The following is a 10888-nucleotide window of genomic DNA, read 5'->3' as shown; positions in this document are numbered from 1 at the left end:
AGGTGTTAAAACGGAACAGTTCTTCCGAGACGGCCTCGGTGTCCCCTCCACGCGGAGGCCGTGGCTTCCCCTCCAGCTGGGAGCCCAGCTCTGCTCTGCTGCCTGGCTCTCCTTCCTCGCTCTCCAGAAAGCCAGTCGTTCCCGTGATATCTCTGCCTCAGTCCTGGACTCAGCCACAGGAGTGGCCAGGGGTGTCGTTAGTGGGCGTTGGGGGCCCCCAACCTCTAGTCCCTAAAGACCTGCTCCAAAGCCTGGTTCTGCGTGGCCTCCCGGAGTCGGAAACACTAAAGGTGGGTAGTTAGAGCTCGTGCTAAGAAATGCTTTCCTTCAGCGGTAAAGAGAACAAAGGAGAGCTCTTTCAGGCTTCAAGCCTGCCAGAGGGGAGGGCAAGAGAGGGGAGAGGCCACAGCTCCAGGGAACCCGGGAGGCTGGGGTCAAGGCCTGGGCGGCTGGCGGGGCTGGTCGGGCCCTGTCTCCAGAGAGCCTCCAGGTGGAGGTGGGAGAGGGGTCACGGGTGTGGAGGCCAGGCCGGGGCTACACCTGCAGCAGTTCTGGGGGTGGAGGAACTATCCTGAGAGCCCCAGGGCCCAGCCCGAGAGGCCTCAGCCCCGGAAGCACAGGGCCCGCGGGAGAACTCCGTGTCCAGTTCCTTATGGCTTCTAGGAAATGACAGTTTTGAATAAAAAGAAAACCATCACTTCGAAGCTTCTTGTTGAGCATTATTCGTACGTGTATTGATCATGTCGATCTCTGGCAGGCATCTAACAGTGCCTGGATTCTGGACTCTAGAGCTGTTTCTCAATTTACTCACTTCGTACATATGAGTATATTTCCATCCTCTGAAGGTCTCAAGTTACGATCATATTTCCTGTCACCTTATACTTGTTTGCTCTGTTATATTGGGTATATGGGGGACTCAGTTTGTCCCGAGAATGGATAAAAGTCGTGGTATCATTGGACTGTATCTCAGGACTTAAAATAGATTCTTTTGATATAGATATAAGATATGGTTTCATATTTCTAGACTCATGCGTCACACACCAGTTCAAACAATTATAAACTTCATTAGCTAGAATAGTGTTGTTTTCAAAATAGTCATTTGTTTGGGGTTGAATTCTGTCCCCCTAGAAAAGATGTGCCGAAATCCCAATCTCTGGCACCTGTGAATGTGACCTTCTTAGGAAACGGGTTATTGTAGGTGTTGTTAGTTAAGATGAGGCTGTACTGGAGTAGGGTGGCCCTAATCCAATCTGACTGGTGTCCTTATAAGAAGCGGAGAGAGATACTGAGAGAGACACAGGAAGAGGAAGCCCACGTGATGATGGAGGCGGAGATGGGAGTGATGCAACTACAAGCCAAAGACTGCAGGACAAACGGCAGATGCTAGAAGAGGCTAGAAGGATCCCCCTATAGCTTGCAGAGGGAGCACGTCCCTGCTGACAACTTGATTTCAGCCTCTGGCCTCCAGAACTACGAGAGAAAAAAATTCCTCTTGCTTTAAGCTACCCGGTTTGTGGTACTTTCTGACAGAAGCCACAGGCAACCATACACACCTCTAAGAAAGGGATAGGATTACCTCACTTTTCCCAGAGCATCTTTGTCTTCGATGGTGTATCCTGAGAGCACTTGGCCAGCCCAGTGTGGCCAGCCCTGCCTGCTGGGACGGCCTTTTTTCCTCGTTTGATTCCTGCATCCCTTAAGAGCAGGGTGGTACCCAGGGTAACGGCCCCCCAAGGATGTCCATGCTGAATCCTGGAACCTGTGACTATGTAAGTTATGTAGCAAAGGGCACTTAGGGTGGCAGGTGGAACTAAGGCTGCTGATCTGCTGACTTCACAATAGGGAGATTGTCCAGGTGGGCCTAGGGCAGTCATGAGGGTTCTTAAAAGTGAGAGAAAGAGTCAGAGAGAGACAGAAAGATGGCAGCAGGGGACGGGCTCAGCCCACGATGCTGGCTTTGAGGGTGAAGGAAGGAGCCACAAGCCAAGGAACGTGGGTACCGTCTAGAAGTGTGAAAAGGCAAGGACATGGGTCGTTCCCAAGAGCCCCCGGAAAGGAATGCTGCCCTGCTGACACCTTGATCTTGGCCCAGTGAGGTAGGTTCATGTTGTGCTTCTGACGTGTAGTGCGGTAAGACGACACGTTTGTGCTGTTTTGAACCACTGAGTTTGTGGTAATTTGTCATATCAGCAATAGAAAACGAACACAAGCTGCTAGTCAAAGAGTTGTTGTTCTTTAGAAAATTTGTCTTTCGATCTGGAAAGTCAAATTTAAGATTTTTTTAGAATCTGTTCCAGAATATTCTTTATATCTGAGTGAATTTGTCTCATCTTAGACTCAAGAAAAGACCATCTACGTGAGTGTTTGTAACAAGACAAGCACAGTACGGTGTAAAACCATTTTTCCCCTGGTGGTTTTGCCCTTTTCCTGGAAAAGATTTTATAGACTAGCAAAGTGCCCTTGTGGTTCTGTTTCAGATCAACTTTCATGTTCATGTTGCTATTTTCAGGAGCTTGAGATCATTTAAATCATTTAATGTGATTGGAAGTGTAACGATGAAAACCTGTGTAGCCTCCTTCTAATTTGTCATAAATTTCCTGCATTATCAGGTTAGAACATCAGCTCTGTTTCTTCCCTGTTTCCCAGTTCCCTTGTCTCTGCTCCCAGTTCTGTTATGTGAGCTTCTGGGTTTCCAGGTGTCTGTGAACTTCAGCGTTTCTCTCTACCAGTGATAGGACCCATGTGCTTCTTTTCAACAGTCACCGTGTATGGATGTGATACACGGTCAGGATCCCACCTTACCAGGAGGCCTGGATGCACCCTCAAGTCATTGAAATGTCTCTTACAGAGCTGAGTTTGACAGGCCAAATAAAGATGTTAGATTTTTCAGGTAAGTGTTGGAAAGCTGTAATAACTATCTCTCATCTTCCTGCATGCAGAAGCAGGTCCCCTTGCCCTAAATGCAAAAAGAATTTCTCAGAAAAGTGAAGGGAGTGAGAAAGATGCTGTGAATTGAGATGCTTCTTAATCTTTTTCTCTCCCGCCCGCCCTCCCTCCTTCCTTCCTTCCTTCCTTCCTTCCTTCCTTCCTTTTTTCCCTCCCTCCTTCTCTCCTTCCCTCCTTCCCTCCTTCCTTCCTTCTTTCCCTCCCTCCTTCTCTCCTTCCCTCCTTCCCTCCTTCTTTCCTTCCTTCCCTCCTTCCTTCCTTCCTTCCCTCCTTCCTTCCCTCCCTCCCTCCCTCCTTCCCTCCTTCCTTCCTTCCTCTCTCTTTCATTTTTATGCACTGAGATACTCCTCATGGCACCAGAGAGGAGTAACTGCTTGGGGTCTGCAGGCCAAGTCCACAGCAGCCCAGCTCCCGAAAATGAGGATTTCCGTTCTCACAAAATTCACGAGGCTTTGGCATCAGAGGTCCAATGTATTTTAACAGGAAAGTAAAGATTCAGAGACTCATCAGCGAAGTTGCTTGTCCCCTGGCCCATTGCCATGCTGCTCTTGGTCTTGGCTTTCCTGCCTGGTGTGAAGCTCCCCACAGGGCAGCGTGTTTCCAGATAGACTGTCAGCAAGGGGCCCAACAGGCATGCGGTCGAGGGTGCTGAGAAAAGATTGGGGAAACAGACACATGCACGCACGTGCACACACAACATACAACACATGCGTGCCCCATACACGCAGACACACAACACACACATGCATACTTGTATAACTGCTTGCACACGTGTGCACATATACCGCACACACGATGCGTACACGCACGCATACGCACAACACACACACTTGGCTCCGCTGGATGGAAGGGTAGCTACACTAAGTAACTGAGAAGGTGAAGCATAACACTTATTCCACAGATGAGAAGCACAGCGGTTCCCCCTTTACCTGCAGGTTTGCCTTCTGCAGTTTCAGGTACCCGAGGTTAACCTTGGTCTGAACATTTGAAATGGAAATAAATAATGATCAGTTTTAAATTGCAGAAATAAACAATTCATCAGTTTAAAACTGCAGGCCACTCTGAGGAGTGCGGTGAAGTCTCTCTTTGCCCCGCCCAGCATCCCCAAGCACTGCCCTGGTCTGCGCCTGACCTTCAACCATCAACAGCATCACGGCTCAATGATCCAGGGTCACCCGAAGTAGATCCTCCTGCTGAACTACCATCGGAAGGTCAACGGCAGCTTAACGCTAGATCACAATGTCTACGTCATCCGCCACACCTCATCACAGAAGCGCTATGTCATTTCACGCCAGCGCACGGAAGGTGAGTACGGCACCATCAGATATTTTGACAGAGAGAGAGAGAGACAGACCACATAACTTTTATTACAGAATATTGTTATCACTGTTTTATTATTAGTTATTGGTGTTCATCTCTTACTGAGCCTAATGTATAAATTAAACTTTGTCATAGGTCTGCATGTATAGGAAAAAACAGAGTATCTATAGGGTTTGGTACCCCACCATGTTTCAGGCATCCACCGGGGGTCTTGGAATGTTCCTCCGTGGATAAGGGGGTCGCGGTAGAGTGAACGCAGCTCTCTCCCCCGGGGAATCAGGCAGCTCAGGTGTATCAGACATGTTTACTTAGCAGCCTCGTCTGTGACCTTGCTCCTGGCTTCCCCACCCCCATGGTAGATGTGTGGGGACATCCCTCGGGGAAGCCTGGTATCTGAGGGCAGGGGACCATCTCTCCCCGGCCAGGAGGCTCCGTGGCTGCTGGATTAGCCAATGATTTTGGGGTCTGCAGGGTGACACATTAGGAGGGGTGTGCTCAAAGGTTATTCAAACATTTCAGATAAAGCATATTTGAGCATGGGAAGGCCAAGGAGTGTTAATCAAATGTCAGCACCAAGACACTGTGTGGGCTATTTCTGGAGTGTTTGCAGAGTGGGCCTGGCTGGGGCTCTGCAGGACGCATGTGTCCCCGAGGGAGGACACAGGCAGAGCCCTGCGCCCATGGCCCGAGCACGCGGGGCCCCCGGATGTGGTGCAGGGACGGGATACTCTGAAACAGACACAGAGGACACGCACATGTGTGGACCACCAAGGCCGGGGTCTGTTCCGGTCTGCCCTTCTTGGGAAGTTCGATTAGAAGGAAATATTCTGCATAAGAATGATGGGCACAGAGAAATGACTGACGTGATCACATGCCGGTGATGGGCACCAATCGTGGAAAAGAAACATCCTCCTACAGCCTTCACGCCACAGACCTCGGCCCCAGAAGCGCCTTCAGTGCCACATCCGTCCTGCGTCCTTCCACATCTCCCTCCCAGACTCCTTCCCAGGAATCCGAGCCTGAGATGCCACTCTCTCCCCAGCTCTGATCAAAACAGCTCTGATCAAAACCGCAGCCCCAGTCACAAACTCAAGAGTCTTTTGACAGCAACAATTAAGCAACTTAATTAATGAGTGAATAAAAATGATAATATTTACTGAATGGAGCATCCTGTTTTGCTTTTTTATTCAAACTCTGCACCTGAAGAATGCCACCCAGGAAGCTCCCGGCACCCCTGTTGCTGTGCAGGCTTACAGCTCTGTCTCCCTCTGTCTCTGTCTCTGTCTGTCTCTCTTTCTCTCTCTCTCCCTCTTCTCTATCTCCTGCCTCCTTTTGTTTGAGCCCCATCCACACCCCAAGGGAACAGACCCAGTAGAAGATGATCATTCCCGTTTCCTGTTTCCAAGGGGAGTAAACTCCTATCTCGGTCAGAGTCTCTATTCACCCCTAAAAAACCTCATTCAAACAGGAAGGACAATTTCATGATACTTTTCTGAGGCTGAACTTTACATCAAAGTGGTGATTAATTACCGATAAGGGTGTAATAGAACACTAAAGCATTTTGTAATTAACCAGCTTGGGAAGACATCCTCCATCTCTCCATGAGTGACACGCACACAAGCACTCGCGCGCGCACAGACACACACACAGAGAACTTTTGGAAAAATTCTTTATCTGGCTATTAATCTCAGCAGTGCCCTCAGTGTATTACATCCTTTAAAAGCCACATATATTTTCCTCAATGAAATATATAATCCGTCTCGAGTGTAAGGAAAGCCCCATACATAATTATTTCATCGTGACAGACAGTGAGCTTTTTAGCTATTATTTTTGACGGTGCTGTCATGGATGCCAGGTGTATACAGCGGTGGGAACCAGCCAGTGCTGGGAAACCCACCTGGAGAGCAGGTTCCTTTCTTCTCTCAGAAAAGGTTCCCCGAGTTTGACAGGTCCACCATTCTGGTTAAGCTTAATTAGTCAAGAGAGAAAAATAACTGACTTCAGAGCGTGAGGTTTGGGGCTCCCCCTCTTCTTCCCCTTTCCACTCAAAATGTGACATTCTTTGGAGAAGACGCAGCTCCAAGTGGGATGTGCGTTTCGCGTTTTTCGACCCTCTCGCCCATTCCCCCGCGGGACACGCTTTTCCTGAGACCCGTCTTGTGTCTCCCTGGCCGCCCAGAATGTTCCAGCTTGTCCATGAAGCCTCTACATGAGCAGAACTGATGTGTTGGCTCTGAGAGAAAAACGGATTTATTTCGGGAGGAAACTGGCTAAAACGGCAGCCACCAGGATTTGAGTTGGCTGGAAGAGGACGCCATCCCAGTAGTGGGGTCACATGGCCCCCATTTCTCTGTCTCTCTGTGTCCACTCTCTTGCCTGTGCCCTTCCACTCCAATGCTGACCGTGGCCATGGAACTTGTCCTGGCCGATGGGACAGAGTCCTCACAAGCTGAGCTGAAAAACGTGCTTTCGTGTTTCCACTTTCTTTCTTGGCCACTTACTCCTCTCACGAGGACACCGGCTTGTTGGAGGGTGTGGGACATACAAAGGGGCTAAGCTGCCCAGCCAAAGCCATGCCCACCGGCCAGTCCCCAGCGAGCCATCCGCTGGGCGCAGGTGAGTGAGTCCAAGCAGGGTCAACAAAATGGCGTGGTTGAGTCATAAACTTGTGACAAATGATAGGTTAGAATTTAAACATGAAGCCTCTGAGTTTAGGGGTGTCTTCTGATGCCCTAGTGGCTTGCTGGTACCCAGGGCTCTTCAACACAAAGGTTTACACCTCCCATCAGATGGTAACCACTGCTAGGGCTCTCTCTCTCTCCCTGTGGCCCAGCAGATGGTTGACACCTACTCACCAGCAGGTGTTCGCTGTGTGAAGGACAATTATGGAAATTGCAGGATGGGGAGGTGAGGGGCCAGGCTCGCAGGGAGGGGTGAGGAGGGGCAGAGAGGTGCAGGCTCTCCCTGGAGACCACTGCAGACATTTCTCTGTGGCTATAAAGTGTAGTCACTGTTCAACTAACCAAACCTCCTGCATCTGTTTCTACTCAACTAGTTAAACTTGACAAGAAGACAGGATGAGTCCCGGTGGGGAATCCGTCGTGGTGAGCACTAAAGAGAGAAGGGCGCCAGGCGAGACCCGGCGGGTGGAGGGCCGCTGGTCTCTCTGTAGAGTCTATGGGGGCAAAAGACTGGAGGGGGCAGAGGGCTGTTTAAGGTCTGGTCCCCGCCCGTCCCCAACCCCGGGGAGATGGACCAGCATCGTGGCTAAGAGCTTCGGTTTAAAATCAGACCCCCCAAAAATAAAATAAAATAAAATCAGCCCCACCTTAATTCACATTCTGCCTTTGTCAGCTCAGTGGCTGTCCGAGCTCTGCCCCCTTGCCTGTCAGAGGGTCCCTGTAAGGACTAAACTGGGGCACAGCGTGGCTGGTCACACACCACCCCTCGGCACAGCAGCCAGGCACCATTTTCATTATTGACGTTGTGCCTGCGTCCAGAGAAACTCCTGGGTTCTGGGGTGGGTTAGGGGTCCCAGCCAGGAAAGAAAGATGCATCTCAGGGGCACATTCATGCTTACAGAAGAGCTCGAAAAGGGACGGTTTGAATTGTTGAGAGATCACTGCAGGGTCAAGACCCCCGTGGGTTTCCTTGCTGCCATTACCTGGGCTGTCACCACTGAATCAGGCGATCCTAATAGGAAAGCCTTCAGCGCCTTCAGTTAGTGAGTTTATAAATCACGAGATTTTAAAAGGAAAAAGTGACAAGAAGCAGAGTGGGTGCTGACGATTCTGGAAGGGCAGCCTGGGGTATCGACAGAGCCCTGACAGTAGAGTTCCCGGGCCTTGGAGTCCCGGCCGGTTACCACTGGATACTGTCCTCGGACAAAACACCCAGCTTCTGTGAGGTCACAGTCCCTCACCTGAACCTGGGAATAATTACAATCGCTTCTCTCTCTGTCTGTCTCTGGAGTAAGGTGAGCAGCACATATGGCACTGCTCATAAAGATGGTTTGAAATCTGTTTGCTGCTGAGCAAATGTGTGGAACCAATAATAATAAGGCTTTAGCAACTCCCACTTGCTGAGTGTTTACTACCTGCCGGTCACTGTCTCTCCACGGTGTGTCATCTCCCTCAGTCTTCACAACCATCCTGTACAGTGTGTTCACTTATTATCCCAATGTTTTAGAGACTTTTAATGTCGTGATGTTATCCATCATGTGTTGCATTCCATGCCACTGTGTTTGGCTGTCCACGCTCCCAAACACTGGGTCATAAGGACGTTAATCCTGTGACTTGGGCTCTCAAAAGCTTGGGTTGCTACGTGTCGTGTCTGGGATCAGCTCAGGGCGATGGGCCTTCGCCGAGATTGAAGGGTGCCCACTGGCTGCAAAACTGGTGATGGGATGGTTGGGCATGACCGCCCCCCCCCCCCCCACCACACACACCCAAAATAAAGCACACTGGCGTAATGAAATCCTGATCGACGGTTCCCTCCTGCAGATGGAGCACATGTTACAAGAAGGGGCCAATCCACACCAGCCACTTGGATTTGGTGAGGCCGTAGGCAGACGTCCAGAACTTTCCACCAGCTCAGGGGCTGGGCCTCCTTGTCTCTGTGTAGAGTGAGCCTCGCTGGGTCGTGCAGACAGGACTCAAGACGATTTCCTTCTCTTCTGAATGTCCCTTTGATTGTTCTTTGTCATTGTTGCCACCTCAACTGTCGTTTGAGCTGAACAGCAACAAGAGACCTGCGTGATCCATGCCACATTCTTTTCCCCTGCTGTGATTACACGCAGGTCAGGATTTCCCCCTCGTTTCCCTGATACTATAAACCTCTTTTTCAGTCCATCCTAAATACCACAGCTGGACCTCTGACGCTGTTTCAGCTGTGGGACACACTGCTCGTACACCCTGGGCAGTACTGATCCTGTCACTGCTGGCAGCCCCACGTCCCAGGTCCAGACCCGTCCAGACAAGCTTGGATCTCCTCCATGACACCCCTGTCCCGACGGGGACACTGAGACACACGCACACGTGCCGCCCCAGGTGCTCAGCGGCAGGCTTCGGGGGGTCGCAGGCTGAGCCCCTGCTTGGCACCCTCACCTAGTCTGTGCTTCAAGTTACACAGGAAATGGGAGAATTCAATACAGTTCTCCCAGCCACCTGCTAGCTAATGAGTGACATCATTTAACACTGTTTTGAAAAGAGAGATTTAAAGTTGTTTTGAAAACTGAAGGAAAAATACAAATGTTTCAGTGTTAAACATTTTGTCCAAACACTAAAATGTTAATGTCTGTTTATTATGACAGTTCTACAGGAACCGAGCTCAGAATGCCTGGGGTTGTCAATGAAAATCTGAGCACTGAGTTTGGTAAACATTATGGCAGTAGAGACGCAGCTGAAAAATCAAATATAAAGAAAAGAATTGAGAGGTGTTCGAGTTTCTTCAGATTTCCCCAAATTCACTCAATATTTCACTTTCTTTTTTAGTCTTTTAACTAAAAATTTTTAAAAGGCCTCAAATTCTCTCCATATCCTATAATTGTTATTTATTGTTTTCTCTGATTATAAAATATATGCTTTCAGGAGGAAATTTGGAAAATACAGAGTTGTGAAGAGTAAAAGAAAAATCACCCCAAATACCGAACCTTAGGAACAATTGTATACGTAACCATATTATTTTGAAGGATACGTGTTATATTCCAAATGCTTAGAAACAAAATTTGGACAGCACTTTAAACAGAAAGTTGTATTCTGATTTTGTCTCTTAATATTATAGTTTTCAAAATAGGGGTTTTATTGCATTTATTTTTCTTTATTACACAAGCTTATAGATTCTTTATAAGAAAAACAAAAATACAGAAAATAAAGGTAAGGAAATAAAAATCAGTAAAACTTCCTTCACTTAGAAATGACTACTGTTATCTATTCGGTTTTTTTGTTTCTATTTTTATGCACTTTGAGTAAAAATAGTATTATATATGTGTGTAAGTATATGTATATAAATATCATTATATATTTATATAAATGATATATGATAATATATCTTATACAAGATTATTTAGTTTATATATTATAATTATATATAAAATATATTTATGTAAGTTTATGATTATATATAATGCATATAAATATATACACATATACACTATATACATAATTTACATAATGATTTGATTTTACAATAAATAATATTATATAACTATAGTGAATAATATTCCACATGACCATTTTTATTAGCTGCATGGTGTTCTACTGTTAAGTAACCTAACAAATCATCTATTATCAGACAGTTAGATTGTCATTAGTCTTCTATGATTTTTTTTTTTTTTTTTTTTTTGCGGTACGCGGGCCTCTCACTGCTGTGGCCTCTCCCGCTGCGGAGCACAGGCTCCGGACGCGCAGGCTCAGCGGCCATGGCTCACGGGCCCAGCCGCTCCGCGGCGTGTGGGATCTTCCCGGACCGGGGCACGAACGCGCGTCCCCTGCATTTGCAGGCGGACTCCCAACCACTGTGCCACCAGGGAAGCCCCTTCTATGATTTTTAATGAAGCTACAAACATAACTTGTGGCTAAATGTCCATGGAGACTCCCTAATAATTCATTTCTGAAATAATGCA

The 10888-nt window shown here is 48.1% G+C and overlaps 1 pseudogene across 1 annotated transcript in view; it reads left to right on the top strand.

Annotated features, from left to right (window-relative positions):
- The first annotated feature begins 1736 nt into the window (after positions 1-1736).
- Positions 1737-10888, top strand: part of LOC309970619 (frataxin, mitochondrial-like) — a 50345-nt pseudogene continuing 41193 nt past the window's right edge. The window contains exons 1-3 of the transcript in view: positions 1737-1769; positions 3882-3902; positions 4131-4251. The product of the transcript in view is annotated as a frataxin, mitochondrial-like (transcript). The remainder of the gene's footprint in view (positions 1770-3881; positions 3903-4130; positions 4252-10888) is intronic.

This window comes from Leucopleurus acutus, assembly GCF_964270905.1.
Source record: "Leucopleurus acutus genome assembly, chromosome: 13".
In the NCBI taxonomy this organism is placed as follows: domain Eukaryota; kingdom Metazoa; phylum Chordata; class Mammalia; order Artiodactyla; family Delphinidae; genus Leucopleurus; species Leucopleurus acutus.
The sequence above is the reverse complement of the archived record's forward strand: the minus strand, read 5'-3'. Positions and strand labels throughout refer to the sequence as shown.